Raw genomic sequence first — 16,568 nt, 5'->3', positions numbered from 1 at the left:
AAAGTATAAATATAAATAAAACTAAGAATTGTACAAAAAAAAAAAAAATAAAAATAGCAAGAAGTATATAAATGGTGGTCCTGCTCTTAATGCTCCGTAGCCTCCTGCCTGAAGGGAGAGGGACGAACAGTGTGTGTCCAGGGTGGGTGGTGTCTTTCCTGATGCAGGTGGCCCTTTTCCTGCATCTGGAGGTGTAAATGTCCGTAGAGGTGGATAGACTGCGTCCCACAGTCTTCTGTGCAGCTTTCACCACCCTCTGCAGAGCCTTCTTCTCTGCCGCAGAGCAGCTGCCGTGCCACACAGTGATGCAGGAGCACAGGACGCTCTCCACCACACACCTGTAGAATGATGTCAGGGCTGAGCTCCCCAGTCCGGCGCGCCTCAGCCTCCTGAGAAAATAAAGGCGCTGGTGTGCCTTCCTAATCAGGCAGGAAGTGTTGGTGCTCCAGGTGAGGTCGTCGGTGATGTGGACGCCCAGGTACCTGTAGCTGGATACCACTTCCACCGCTGTCCCTTCGATGTGCAGGGGAGGGGGGAGGTGTCTGCCCCTTCTGAAGTCCACGATCATCTCCTTGGTCTTCTTCACGTTGATGCAGAGGTTGTTTTCTCTGCACCAACCCTCCAGGTGTTCCACCTCCTTCCTGTAGTCGGACTCGTCGTAGTTAGCGATGCGTCCAACCACAGCTGTATCGTCCGCAAACTTCACAATCAGACAGCTCGGACGTATCGCTGAGCAGTCGTATGTGAGCAGGGTGAACAGGAGGGGGCTCAGCACACAGCCCTGGCGGGCGTAGAATCTGTTGAGAGCATCGGGAAGAGAGGGGTCCCTGGGGCATTGTTTCTGGTTCGGGTAGCATGTCACTGTCCTGGTGGTGGTGACCTCCTCTGCACACTTGTTGATGTAACTGAGGACAGCAGATGTGTAGTCCTCTAGATCCAACTCTCCCTCACAGACAGCTGCCTCCCTGAGGATCTGCCAGTCTGTGCGCTGGAAACAGTCCTGCAGTGCGGGGACAGCATCACTGGGCCACACGGTGATGGTCCTCTGCGTTGGTGTGTGGCGTCTGAGTAGGGGACGGTAGGCAGGGACCAGCATGATGGAGATGTGGTCGGAGAAGCCGAGGTGGGGGTGGGGGACGGCTCTGTATGCGTCTATTTTAACACTATTGATCCAGCCACTCTTAACTGAGCGATTACAAGAGAATGCCCTTGTACTGGTTGCGTGGTCTTTCAAACACAAATTGATTTGCTTCAGTTGAATATCTTACACCACAGCAGAAGTCTCATGTGGAATACCTCAGGGATCAATATGTGGATCCCTTCTGTTCTGATCACGTTCACACTCTGTTCCTCAGTATTTGTGTATGCCTGTTGACAAAACCTGGATGCTACATTACCCACAATGCAACTGAGCCACTGCCAGATCAGTAAACTAGAGTAGAAGCTGATGTACCCCCGAGCTGCTGACCCCAAGCTGAAATGAGTAACGAGTTCGGGTTCTTTAATACCTATAGATAGATAGATAGTCCTGCACGAGCTGCTGATGCTCCATTTTGCAAGAGCGTAGCGTTGAGGGTATGTCAGAACTTGGTTTTGAATGCTTTGCCTCGATTACCCTGTCAACATGAACCGAACCATGGTTAAATGCAACATTGGGACAGTACCAATTACTATCAATTACTCCCTGAATCAGAATAAAATATACTCGTGAAATCACTCTTACATAGATCTGGTAAGTTAGTTTCTCTCCATTCCCAATGTTTTGCAAACAGACTGTAGTTTACAGGCTTAACTATTAAAATGTGGGGATCTGAACTCCACACTCACACTGCATTGCAACTTCCAGCTGGAAAAGTAAAAAGATAACCACTGAATAGTTCTGGTTGTCTGGCCATCAGAAGAACAGCGAGGACACTTTGACGTGAAAAGTAGTTTAAACATGCCAGCACAGAACAAACAGTTTCCAAACATCAACTCCTCATCTATCCTGTAGCACATTTTCTTGTCTTTTAGTTTGCTCACAGTATTGTTCATGTTTGCATTCTAGGGCCAAATCTACATAAAGCACAGAGAGAGTACATCTGAGGTTGCGCAAATATGTTTTGGCTTCTTGTTGCTACAGAAAAGACCTCGATCATCAAATTAACATTGACAGTTTTCTACAGCGATAAGAAAGAAGAAATTGATTGATCTACCAACAGTGTCCTACAGATAAACTTACCCAGTCAGCTTAAACAAACCAAAAATTATTGATTGTGTGCAAGGAGCCCGATGCCCCATTTTCAGAATCAAGGACTGGACAGGGTTTTCTGGGGACAAGGAAGCTCTTGTTATCAGCACATGGTGCATTGGTAGTAATGCTAAAATGAATGAATTGCAACTTCATTTTGGGTTTGTTGTTAAGAAGACTTGCACATTGTAAGACACTGTTTGTAAGACAGTCGTCTCCTTTTAATATTTTGTGTATCCAATAAGAACAGTTTTAAGAACAGTTTTACGAATGGAACCTCGTCTCCTGCCTGATACATAATGAACCTGAGTGCCTTAAATGGATTTATGGTTAATAATTAGTAATCCCTGGGTGAAATTCCCAGCGTGGCACTGTTGGATTTTTCTATTTTAATTGAGGCAGAAAACTTTAGCTCCACCACTAGCAGTGAGGCTCTGTATCCTGCCGAAGCAGGAGAAACAGTAGCACTAAAAGCCAAACAAACTTTGCTCATGTACCAACTGTTGTAACTGTCTGGTGCAGTTTATTGACGACTGCATGATGTCCTGTCTTGCTTACGCACATCATTTGAATTCTTGGTGAAGCTGTTTGTTAATGACATCTGTCTGTGTGTATTACAGAACTAATGACCTGTCAAGGAAACTGTCAATGAGAGAAAAGGTAAGTCTATCAGTCTACAAATAAACTATACAGTAACAAACATGACTATGTTGTTCTTTAAATAGGGAGTTGACCAACAACATTGACAGTAATTTGTGTAAATGGATAACTTCACTGTTAGCCCTTAAGAACATTAAGGATTTTAGCCTCACTATCTGTGATAATAAGGCTGACTTTGTGTCAGTACCAGGTCATGACAAGTGCTGTACATTTATGGTGAGTGCCAAATTCCATCTGTGTATGTCAGTCCTTTCTAGGAAGACACATTCCTTTCAAGCTCCCGCTGTTACATGGCAATGAGTGTGCAAAAGTTCAACGTTAATAATCCTCCGGACAGACTCATAACTGCTGTCTAGGATTTTATGATGAAGGGAAATCTTCTGCTGCACACACTGCACCAAATGTCTTCAAAAGGCTTACATAAAATAACCAGGCTCATACCTTGTGTTAATGGTCATATTGGGTGGCTATCTATCTAAACCAAAGAACTAAAGAAAACCAGATCAAACAAATTAAACTGAAATATTATACTTGTATATTTATTTATTCAGTAAAATGAGCCAATATTACATATCTGGGAGTTGTGAAAGTAAGTGCACCTCTATGAATATTTCAAGGCCAAATTATTAAACAATATTTCATGGCCTATTATTATATATCTATTATTATATCATTTCTGCATGCTGTTGCAAACTGCAATTTCCCCATTGTGGGACGAATAAAGGTTTTTCTTATCTTATCTTATCTTATCTTATCTGTTTAGAAGTTTTTCCATTCGATGTAGTAAGATACAGGTGTCCTTCAGGACCCAGTTTTGTTTTAAAAAATAAATAAATAAATCAGGGATTTTGTCACGGTATAATATTACAACATCTCAAAGCTGGAGTGTTTCTGTACTGAGGAATGGGCTAAAATCCCTCAAAACCGCTGTGGATGACTGAGCAGCAGTTACCAAAAACATTTAGTTGCTGTTATTACTTCACAAGGGGGTAACGCCAGATACTGAAAACAAGGGTTCACATACTAGTGTGAAAATCTGCTGATGTTTTGCCAGGTGGTGCTTGGGGTCTTAACAACTTGTAATCAGTAGTCAGAGTTGGTAAAAGAGCTGCTTGTATTACATCAGTGACCCTATATCCAACTGCAGTAGTATACATGTATATATGAAAGAGGTCAAGATGTAACAGATACACATTCCACATGGATGTATGGAGCTGTAAAGGTGGAATGTTATGGCTGCATGTGAAAACACAATTGCCCTACATTGATTTCATACCCGTGGTGTAAGGCATTAGATGTGGGAAAATGGACCAGGAATGTTCCAGCTGCCAACTGACTGGGCCCTGACTGGGAAATTTGTAAATGAAACTGCTGTCCCTGCCTTCTTCCTGAGTAATAACAGCTTAATTCCATTATAATAAATGGTTAAACTACAGTAAAACTCGTTGGTTCAGTTCACAAGGAAATCTGGAAACTTGCATTCCTAAAACATGGATAAGTGTAGAATAGATGATGATTCATTCATCAGTGGATCCACAGGTGGAAAAATATCACAAACAGTTCCACATTTTCATACTGAAAGTGAGTATATTTTTTCCCATTGTTCAGCTTATTCCTAATAAAATAACAGCCTGAAACATTAAAATGACAGGTGACCCTTGTGGTGATTTGTTTAGTCAGACTTATGTAACAGGTGACGGCATGTTTGTTTTTTCAGTTCTCTGTGTCAAGGTTCTGGATCAGCTGTGTTGCTTCTAGATGAGGCAATGTAGATGAGAGTGGGAGCCAGAGCTGGGAAGCAGAAAAAAATCGATATCCCAAAAGTGAGACAATAATGAAAAAATTAAACAAACTTTTAATTTATAACAGAAACACAACTACTTCTGTAATGTAAGCAGCTGTGTTCAACATGATCAGTGCCTTGAATGCAGTTTATGTGCCTCTATGATAGCAGGCTTATATCCCTTCTTCCAATAAAGTCAGTTTTGAACTTCTCTCTTCAGCTTTCTTTCACCTGCTACATCACTATCTACTTTTTATGTGAGTGAGATGATTTATAACATACATGATCAAACACTGCTCCTTTCTAACTGGGGAAAATCCAGTGTACACTCCAATTATAAGTCTAACTGCAGAGGGAAAATATATCCAGAAAAGGGATACATTTTTTTAATCTAGGTAACAAAAATTAACAGAGAAAGACAAATTTGTCATCAATCCAGATATACAGGTACTTGTAAGTGGTCTCATAAACTTGTTCAACACAGACTCCATCGAAAACCACTCGAGATTTTGTATTCATGAAAAAGCCAGGATTTTAGTTTTACAACAGCAGTAGACATGTGGCCGTGTCAAAATAGACGGATACATTGACATTTAAATGAGGTGAACATAAGAGGACCCACAATAGATCCCTGGAGAACTCCTTTTGAGACAGCAGCATTTCTTAGGGAATACAATGTCGCTGATTACAGAAGGACCAGAGATTGTGTAATAACACTGTGATAAACCCAGACTGAGAAACATGCAACACTGAACACCTGGTGACTGAAACCTATTAATTAACTGTTAACTATTGGTATCAGAAAAATCATTAATTTTAAACACAAAATGTCTTAAATTTCATTTATTGAAATCAGTGTGACCAAATTCATCAGGAACATCTAAAAGGGAAGTTTTTTCTTTTTTGTTGCAGTTCATGGTAATGGCTTCTACTTTAAAACTTTTGCTGACGAGGAACATTGACTGTTTGTACATGCGGGGGACGTGAGCTAAAACAAACTAGTGCTTAACTCGGTTGAAAAAACTGTCACGCTGATTTCACCTAATAATGATAATAATAATAATACATTTTATTTTTATGGCGCTTTTCAGGTCACCCAAGGTCGCCTAACAGAGAATAAAAACATTTTACCCTAATAGGCTCGAGAGAAACTCTAAAAGACCAAATGATTTACTTAATGCGGAACAAATTACGTTGGCTCGTCTGCCACAGGTTTTCAAGCATTGACCTGTTTCACCCAGTTCATCTTTTAACAAGCAGCCTCACGTGAAGTCTCGAAGGAATATTAGTCGGTCTGAGCATCCAACATCAGTGGAAACACAATTTCTCACAGCCACACATATGATAAGCGCAGATGCAGCTGGAGAAAACGTATACAAAATGATCAGTTCAAGAGAAAACATTTGACTAACATGTACTTTACGTGGGCCTTTAAGCCTGCAGAGGTCATGTGCTGACACACAAAAGTCCGATCAGTTTGTCATCACTGTGAGAACTTGACTCAACCTCGTGGAGGCACAAATTAGATGAACTATTTGTAGACCGCCATGCTGCCACGCATTAGATAAAACGAAAGGAGGCAACTCGTGTATTTTTATGGACGCACATGTGGTCCTTTCGGGGCGAGATAAGTGTGTACTTCAACAGACTCACTAGCGTGAGGGGGTTTATGAAATTATACGATATGAAAGAGTTTGTCTGTTTCCCTAGATTCTTGCCCTAGATTGCCGTGTTTCGCTGATACTCCTCTCCTGACATTTCAAGTTTCGTGAGGAGAAAGAAACTTACAGATGTGTAACAAATTAAAACCAGAATAAGGTCTGTGGTCATGCTGGCATCTCTATCGGCACAACAAAAATGCTATCATGCTAATTTAGTAGGTAAAATTATTTGACCAAATTATACTCATACAGCTGAGGCTGAAGGGATTTTGATTAATTTTGCAGATATCCAGTAATAAATCAATATTTTGAGCAAATCAAATTCACCAAAGTGATCACCAAAGGTAATAAGGTGATCCATGCAGTGGCTGTTATTTAACTTTGGTTGGTTTCTGTTGTGGAAATGAACACAACTACTGTTCATTTATCCCTCCTGTGTCCTCAGCAGAGATTTGGTGGCTGTACAAGGCCCTCATCCCTTGTATATAAGCACGGGCATTCATTGAGTTTATATCATGATCTTACCCTCGAATCTTTCACCCACTGGCATGACACATGAGTGGAGAGTTCCAGTCATAAGATGCACTGTAGGTTGCAGGTTTTCTTTTCAGGCTTTATTTGAGCAGCAAAGGTTTTCTTCATTATTCATTCAATGTGAAGTACGCGTGATCGGGTTCAAATCAGCAACCGCTTCATGTGATTAAACAGACCTTTGGAAACTCCACTGCTCCCAAAATGTAGATGTCTTATGCGATATCGAGTCATCTAATAAGAAGGCTAAACCCAGGCGACAGTAGGTGATGCCCACTTGAAACTCACATGACTACGACCTCTAAATGAACCAATACTCACGTGATTTAGAAGAAGTTGCTCAGATTAATCTGTGTGATTCAGAAACTCCACACACTTTTTGGGGAGAGATGGCATGACTGTGTTATAAGAGGCTGTCACAGTTCATCACCACTGTTCAAAGAGGTGTTTTCCACTTGTGCGCATGGCTTCCAGCACTTCTCTTTTAAACCACCTGTCCTCTCTGGAGGATTAAGTAACTAATGCTCCAGAGGGTTGCCTTGTTTTACATACGCCGTCACCTGGATGACTCATTATCTCCCCAGACACAAGAAAACATGGTTTCGTGAACTGCAGAAACCAAAATCAAGCGTTTTTGTGGTCACGTATTTCCAGCTCTGCTCAGAGTGAATCTGACGTGGGCGTTCTGTTGAACAGTGACGACCTCTTGAGGCCACTGCTGTGGATCACAGCTGCAACCTCTAACAGTCTCTGGTTAAACAAGATGAGAGTATAAAAGCTCTAAGGTCTACTTGGTTGTTGCCCAGATTTTATTTTTATATGGTACATATATGGGGGCTGTTATTATTATGCCTAATCTGTGTAATTAATAATAATTCAGGCAAGGTTTTCTCCTGATTTGAAAGATTTTTAAATTTTACTTCCACCTAGCTGTGATGAGGGAACTGCAAAACACAGGTCTGCATGATGCATCACAAACCAGATTTTATTGAGTTGAATGTTCAGTCACTGAAATTTAATTGAGTTTAATTCTTCAACAGAAGATGTGTTTTGTAGACATGCATCAAGTAGGTAAAGTTAAAATGTGTAAGTGTATTTTCATACCCCTGAGCTACAGTGTAACAGTGTATATATGATTTCCTACAGATAGAGTGAGACATTAGTATTAGGTCTTGGTCACACTCTGACCATGGTCTGCTTTGCATGCAGTACGCTCTCCTTGCTCTCAAACAAAGCAGAAACAAAGGGTGAGAGCAACATGTGCAACATGTGATGGAAACACAAACCTCATCCTGAGCCAAAGAGACAGATCAACAAAGAGAGGGGTGGAAAAAAAGGAAGATGGAGTTGCAGAAAGGAGGGAGCCTTCCGACCGGTCAACCGTACAGCATCACACGCTTCTTTTTTTTCCTCCTTCCTCCCAACCTCCTCTTTTATTGTCTGTCCTGTCCTCAAACTCCCCTAGTCTTAGAAACATCCCCTGTCTCATGCCTTCCTTTCCTCACCCCTTCCCCTCTTTTCTCCTTCTCCTTCCCTCTCTCACCGCTCAGTGACCGCTGACCTACGTGACCTAGTTTTCCTAAAACTCTGGTTTGAAAACAGAAAGGCAATGTCTTGGTCTGTGTTAGCATAGCAAGGTCACATTCTTTCATACGTACACAAAAAGAATTACATAGCATACAGAGCTGTACTGCACCTGTAGGATGGATGGCATTGAACACACAGGAAAATATGTCATGAAATAATTAAATTATGATTATATTAAAAAATATTTAGGGGTCAACACAAAGGCAACTTGTCACTATTTGTAATTTTTCATTCTGTTTTATGTCGGGTGTGCCCGTATCCCTGGAATTCCACCATCAGTTCAACCAATGGAAAGAAGCGGAGACGACTTGTCCATATTTATATACAGCCTATGGCAGAGGTCTTTAACAGGGGGTCCGCGACCACTAGGGGGTCCGCGGTACTGCAGGTGGGTCGCAAATTTTTTTTTCCATAAATTTAAATGTCTTTAAATACACATATACATTAGTAGGGGGTCACCGCTCCATCTCTCCATTAGTTTGGGGGGTCCTTGGTTTGGAAAACGTTGAAGACCCCTGGTCTATGGGATTGACTCACTTTTAGAGCCCCCTCAAGTGGCCATTTATGGATCTGCAATCTTTGGCACTTTTGTAATGGGTTTCATTTTTTCAGCCCTGGAGGCTGCTCCTTCAGATTTAAGATTTATCTAATTGATAACAGTGTCGTAAAAAGTCAGGAATACACCAGAGTTGTTGCATTTCATTGTTAGTGGATAAAATTTTAAGCATTAAAGAGTTGGATTCATACTCTGGTGACCACACGCATTTGTACGAAACCTCATCACCATCAGTCTGATAGAAAATCTTGTAGTCTGGACCAGATCCGACTGACTGACCGAACACCGTCATCCGTAAACAAAACCACTAGTAGTGTCTAAAAATCAAGTCAGGCAATGATAAACTGGTAAAACTGTAATACTTGTGCTTAGTCACTAAAGTAGCTTTTTATCTATATAAGCCAAATGACATAACACCAAGAGGCTCCCTTCTTGAGTTGTAGGCGTGTTGAATAATACTTAGTCAGTTAAATATTTGGGTGGGGATTGCTTTGCATGTGCTTTTGAAGTTGTAGCGTAACATACCACACCAGCCGTTGAACCTTCAAGATTCAGTTCAGTTCAATTCAATTCAATTTTATTTATATAGCGTCAATAACAATACAAATCATCTCAAGACGCTGTAAAAACCCGGCCTGAAACCCCCAGAGCAAGCCTGAAGGCGACGGTGGCAAGGAAAAACTCCCTTTTAACAGGAAGAAACCTTGAGCAGAACCCAGCTCATATGGAGGGACCCATCTGCCTAAGGCCAGCCGGGTACAGAGAGAAGAAGATGTTTCTTCATCTTTGGTTTTCAATCATCTAATGAGGTTATATCAGCCTTCAAAGCAACGTAATCACAATAAAGGTTGGCATTGTAGAAGGAGAAACTGAGCACAAAACAGAAAGCAGCTTATTAGAAAGTAACAGGTGAAATATTGTTGGTTGCAAGAGTTAATTTTAAGTGATTTATTTGCCATTTAGACAAAATAAGCACAGGAGGTCATGGAAAGGTCTTCTAGAAGGCATCTTCTAGAAAGCTCTTCAGCTTCTCTCTCTGTTTTCTCTAACCTTTCCGATCATCCCATGCTTCATCATTTCAGGTGTTGCCCCAACCCCTCCCCCAATCACGAAACAACCCTGACCTGAAAGCAGCCAAATCGTCAGCAAGTCTTCACCAAAAAGGCAAACATGCCCATATAATCCGGGCTCCTACGGATGCAGGGCCCCATAGCTACGTACGAGAGGAGCCCCAAACTCTGCAGGGATGGAAGAGGGTGTTGAGGAGGAACAACACCAGCTGGCAGGTCGGACGGGGGCCCCCCAGATTGATGTGCGTGTGAAACCAGCCGGGCAAAATATTGCGCAGTGCCGGGTTTATTGTGCGGCGCGTCCCCGCCGCAGATTCATGCGTCTGCGCCCCGCCTGGGGGGCTCTCATCTGAACGTGCGGTAAATTTAACTCCTGTCAAAACAGAGTTAAAAGCTTTGAATGGTAGCGTTGCCCTTTTCACTTTCTTTAAGTCTATTAGGTAGCTTCTATAGGCCACAGACATTCTTCAATGGGCTTTTGTGTTATTGCAGGTTCACCGAGTCAATCTAATACCCTGGCCCTCTCCTTTATTTCCTTTTTTTTCTAATTTAGCTAACTAAAAAGCAAAAAGTCGACCCTAATTCCATGTTTTATCTTATGCACATTAGATTATTTGATGTATTTTTGGCCATGAAGCTCTTTATCATTGCCGTAAGCATACTTCTCTGTTGTATTATTGCAGGTCATTAAGCATAAATGACACAGTATATCACCATAAGCTGTTCAGCAGCATCTTAATGGGCTAATCTGGGCTAACTGGCTGTGCTTTAAATGATGCAAATGAAATAAATAAGGGAGAGTACACAGTCAAATAAATGGGATCTACTATACTTTGTTACTTTCCCTCTCTTTTTCGAAGACATCCCTCCATCACAAGGCCAGTGTCTCAGCCTAACAGTTGTTTCTTTGGTGAATTAATTTATCCTGTGGCGTCCATTCACAGTGGGACCATGTGTGCTCGCCTTTGCACCGCCAGAGTCCCCCCTCCATGCAGGCGGACGTGGCACAGCCTCACAGAGATGCACCGACATTATCCATTCACCGCACACTGGCCAAAGCAAAAACTAAGCCAAGTAGCAAGTGCACAAGAGCCCTGCTTTTTTTCCCCCCTTTTTTTTTTTCTTATTCCGTCTTTGATTTGTGAATACCTCTGTTTCAGCACAACAACTTCCAGGCTTGTATCTTATAACCATCAAACATTTACACGAGAAAGTTGACAAAGGCTGAAACAGCGGAGGAGGCCTTCGCAACAAAGGGGCCCATTTATAGCGTACAGTCAGGGAGAGACAGTGAGAGGGAGGGTAGGAGGAGAAGCTGGGAGGAGAGTTGAATTAATGAATTAAAAATGTCGCGAAACAGCGGCCCGTCTGAATGCGTTTGGGTTTATATAGGGAGGCATGCAGGGGGGCCTTGGAGGAGTGGACAGCGCAAGCTACTTTAACTTCTGTCTGTGTGGACACAGAGCGCTCTCTCTGCTTCACATGCAAGAAGTGCAAACTGTGCTCATCCGATTACATAATGATCCAGTAACAGTGAGCCGGAACCGGTACCGCCAGTGCCAGTGCGTTGAGAGACACTGACCGACCGCTGGGTAACCCTCGCCCGGGCCTCTCCTCTGGTGGTGTTTTTCTGAGGAGGTTTTCTTTTCAGAAACACAGGATGACAACGATGTAGAACGCAAAAGACGAAAGCAAAACACGGCAAAATGAGAGGTGATGCGGAACACGTGTGAGGTGTCAGCAGGTTCGAGACGGTCAAGATCCTTTTCTTTCACCCAAGGCAGATAAGAACGTCTGTCTGTTCTCATGTTTGCTGGACAGTGAAAGTGATCAAATCGTTCACGTTAACCAAGCTGTGGTTAAAGTTCTGTTAGGAGTCAACGGAAAGGTAAGGCAACATTTTCAAAACAGTCTTTATGTTTAGATTTCTTGACTTTAGTTCTTCTTATCAAGCCAACAGAGTCAGTTTTCTTGTTGTGTGTGTTCTCTTTTTACATTTACAGTCCTTTCAGTCCAGTGTAGAGTTGCTGTGGTGCAAACAGCGCTCACAGTAGATGTTTGCAGTTTAAAAAATGAAAAAAAAAATTGAAACACAATCTTGTATTTTAATGCTCTCGTGATGTTTACTGGTTCTTTTCACATGTGGGAAAACATTTTTAGATTTACGATGGTTTGATTAAGATTCAAACAGGTGCTCAGTCTTGCTGTTGTGTTTACAGTGCGGAGGGATATCAGTGTGTAGGAAGTTGCCCTGACAAACCTGCACCACTGCTACACACATTGCAGCACACTGCAAGGGCGACGACAGGTTCCATTTGCAAAAAAAACAAAAACAAAAACAAACGCAGGGAGCATTAATCTTGCAGTCAAAGGTAGATGAAAAGTTAAGGTAGCTCAGCTCTTCAAAAGGTTAGGCGCCTTTCTGCAGAGGAGAGCATGTGAGAAGAGGCTGAGCAGAGGTTGTAGCACCGTAGTACAGTGGCTTGCAAAGCAAAGAGGAAGGAAAGAACAGGTGTAATGGTGTTTTCACTCTCGGAAACATTCACTCGAAAACAAATCTTCTCCTTAAGGACTCCTCGCCACGGCACTAGTCAGATTTATAGCAAATGGAGACCAGCTTTGGCTACCGCTGACTAGAAGGTAGACGGTAAAAGTCACTCCTGAGCGATCGCCCAGCGGCCGGCAGCTGCTCTCTGTTGTTTAATTTAGGTCAGTGTCGTAACTCTCCGGCCACTAATTCTTGGCGTGGAGGAAGTGGAGGCGAGCGCTTTGGGGAAGTGTTAGATTTAGATGGAAGCTCATACACAGTGGTCACCACCGCCACTGCTTGAGTCTACTTCCTTATTTTTTTTAGTCTAACGTCTGATTAGTATAGGACTGAATGTATCTGTGAGGCTGCTCCTTCCCTGCATGCATCCCATTATCTTAAACACATTTACCTTCAAACATCAGCACACTGACACCTTTTTTGCAGCAGAATGTCGTTTGCACCCTATAAATCCTGCTCAAACTGCTAATCGAATACAAGAAAAGCAGCATTTAAGACGAGATCTCTTTGACAATCTGCTCAAAATCTTGCAATAAAGTTGTTTTCTATGAGGCAAATAGCGACGCCAAAGAAGGGGTTCTCTGTTAACGAGGCCGCCTGAAATCATTTGGCCCATAAAAGAGACACTGATACAACAGCGGCTCATTTGTGTGGCCGCAGTAGGTTTGCGAGTTTGCGTTTTTGTCGTCTCGTGTTGGCTGTGCCGATGCCTTCTTGGCACGGCCCGTGTTGATGTTTATCCAGTCGGCCCTTTCAGTCCGGCGCAGGGGCTGCTGTGGCGCGGACAGTGGTCACAGCCATTCAGGCTGCGTTGTATGGAGTCTTTTCAGTGCAGTGTACTAGCTGCTGGGGGTTCTTTATGGTTGTGGACACTGGGCAGGGGCACTGAGTGGAAGGGATTACTCTCTCCTCTGGAATACTAATGACAGTCTTTTGTCACCGATCCGTTTCCTCCACCTTCACTCCAAACTCTCCCTCCTTCCCCATCCACTCCTCTCCCACTTCCTCTTTCACTCTTATTGCCATGCTCAATTCTTTCTCAATCCTCCCCTCTAAACCAATTATTCTCTCTCTTTCTCTTCTTCCTTCACCCCCCACCCACCTCCCATCTCTGCCCCCTCGCAATGTCAAGCACTGCATACTCACACACGATCAAACGCATTCGCAAACACACACGCAACACACACTTCAGCGCTCAGTACTCCTCTCTCCCACCTCCCCATCTAACTTGCTCTCTCTTTCACTTACTCGCTCAGCCAGTCGTACTTTTCAATGGTGCCTTTTGTCTCTTTCATCTCTTCGAAAACAAAGGATTCTTGTGCGCACAGGACAGAGGGAAGGAGAGGGCTGCAGAGGCCGGACAGAGAGGAAGAGATCCTAACCTTCAGTGTGGTCATCCCGTGAGTGTAAAAAGTTTTTTTTTCCGAAAGAGTGGGACTCCATCAGAGTTGCTGTCAGCAAGAGCAATACACTGTGAACTCTATTAGCATTCTTTAACCCCCTGATATAGCATTTATTAGCACTAAAGTGACACTTAATGAACTGTTTATCATGCCTTATAAAGCAGCTTTAAGAGCTTTGTAGTGGATAATAAACCATTTCTTATGTTTATACAGCTTAAAAACACAGACCAATACCTTTATATCCACATTTTAATTATGGTCAATACACGAGAAGCCCAAAATCATCTGCAATTGTAACACATTGCCAAATATTACATAATAATATAAATGGAATTCTGCATTAATCTGCAGCAGATAATAGTCCCTTAACAAACTTTTTAAAACTTTGGTCTGGTTTTGGCACAGCTTATAAAAAAACACTTGTGTTTAAAGCTGCACTAGTCAATATTTGCACGATAACAGTGCATTGAATTACACTGTGTAATGTAACTGTAACTGTCTGAAGGTTCACCACAGATTGATTTTGGTTCCATCTCATTGCTCTCGCCACACTTAGACAAAGATAACCTACCTAGCAGCCAACCTTAATATTATCATGCAACAAGAAAAATATCATTCTGTATTGATCTACTGCTGAAAATAGTCCCCAGACAAATGTACTTTTTGCTCTGGTTTGAATTATGTTTGCTAAAATCTACTTTATAGGATACTACTTTTAAAATGTGCTTATTAAGACCAGTTTTAAAGTTGCACTAGACAATACTTTTAAATAAACAATGCATCAAATTAAGGAATGTAATGTGAGATGGTTCGCCAGAAAATGATCATTGTACTCTGAAATCAACCTCATAGTCTCACTGCGGAATTTTTCAACCCATTCTTTCAGTTTTACAGCGTGTGAATGTATCAACCTCAGCTCTCACCGCACACGTATCTAGACCACCTGCCTAGACGCAGCAAAGCTGCACAGCGCAGCAACCAACAGCAGAAAAACAGTTAGCTAGTGAACAATAAGAGAGATGTCCGCCCTCAGAGTTGGTGGAAACTAAAAAAAAAGAGCTCAAACAAGAGTGGAACATTTATTTACGATCATCAGGTGTGAAGTGTGACTCATCAGCCACAACACAGACATGGAGCACCCACCTAGACCAGACCAGACACCCCCACCCTATAGCAATGACACTCCTTGATGGCAGCAGCCATCCCCAGCAGGATGCAGTCTGACACAGGTACACACACAAAGGAACAGCTCAAAAAAATTTCACTAGATCCCAAACTGATCAAGTATCTGTGGGATGATCCACAGAGGCCCCTCCCCTGAACACATATGACCTAAAGGCCCCCACTAACAACATTCTGTTACATGAGTCACAACTGTTTTGGAGGCACAAGGGAGACCTACACAATATTAGGAAGGTGGTCATAATGTTATGCCTGATCGGTGTTTCGTTTAAATCTTGTTCCACCGACAAGCAATATTTAACAGGTTTGTGTCTCCGGGTGCAACAAATAGTGTTTTTTGTAGTATCTGATGATGGTATAAATAAGAAAAATCAGCAGCCGTAACTTTTTAATAGTATGTAATAAAATGAATTTATATTTGCAAGTGTCAGCTGTTGCATGAAATGTGTAAGGTCTCGCCTTCATTTGCTCAATGGATGCTATTGTGTTGCTTCCTAGCCATTCACTAGGTCCGTATATACAATATAGGTTTACTGTATGTGTAGGCAGGAGCTCTGCAGGGTTCAGAGTTCAGCTGGAGATGGACAAGGCCAATCATGCGCCCCTGCTCTTGACCCCGCCTTCCTCCCCTGTCTCCCCCTACACCTCTTAGTATTCATAGCACAGGCTTCGACACAGATCCCTATTCATTCACCCAGTGTGAGCTCCGGCATGGAGAGAGGAGAGACAGGGGTCAGAAAGGACAGGAAAGGACAGAACGTATCGGTTCTGAGGCTTTTGTTTGTGTCGTTCGGTTTTTGGTATTGTTGCATTTGCGCTGGAAAGCAGAGGCAGCTTGAGTCATAAGGGGCTGCGTACATCGAGTGAGGGGAACGAGGCAAAGATTGTTAAGAGCGTACAGGAGGCAACCCCTACAGTGACAATAAGAGTCCATGACACCACTGTGGGGGAGGCCTCTTAACGTACTACTGCCACTATGAGATCCATATCAATTACACTGCTCCACCACAGTATATCACCATTCTCTGACGTTAAATTGATTGAAAACACTTCGTTTAGTGTAGGTAGTGTAGATTTCATGGACATTCATTTGCTTCTTTGTTAGATTTTAGAACCTGACTGCAAGGATTTGCTCTCATGCAGAGACAAGAGCATTAGTGAAGATCATCATGATGTTGGGTGAAAAGATCTTCATCCAAAAGGTCTTGGATTCGGTCGCGATCACAGCACTGTGCAGGGTCAGGGTTAGGGTGAGGGACTATTTTCAGCTGTAGATTAATACAGTGTTAAGGCTCTGAAGACCAAACTCAATATCAAAGTGAGCAATGTTGTCCACTGACTTCTAGCTACGCTGTTC

The sequence above is a fragment of the Chelon labrosus genome (assembly GCF_963514085.1).
Source record: "Chelon labrosus genome assembly, chromosome: 1".
Classification (NCBI taxonomy): domain Eukaryota; kingdom Metazoa; phylum Chordata; class Actinopteri; order Mugiliformes; family Mugilidae; genus Chelon; species Chelon labrosus.
This window is presented reverse-complemented; position numbering follows the sequence as displayed.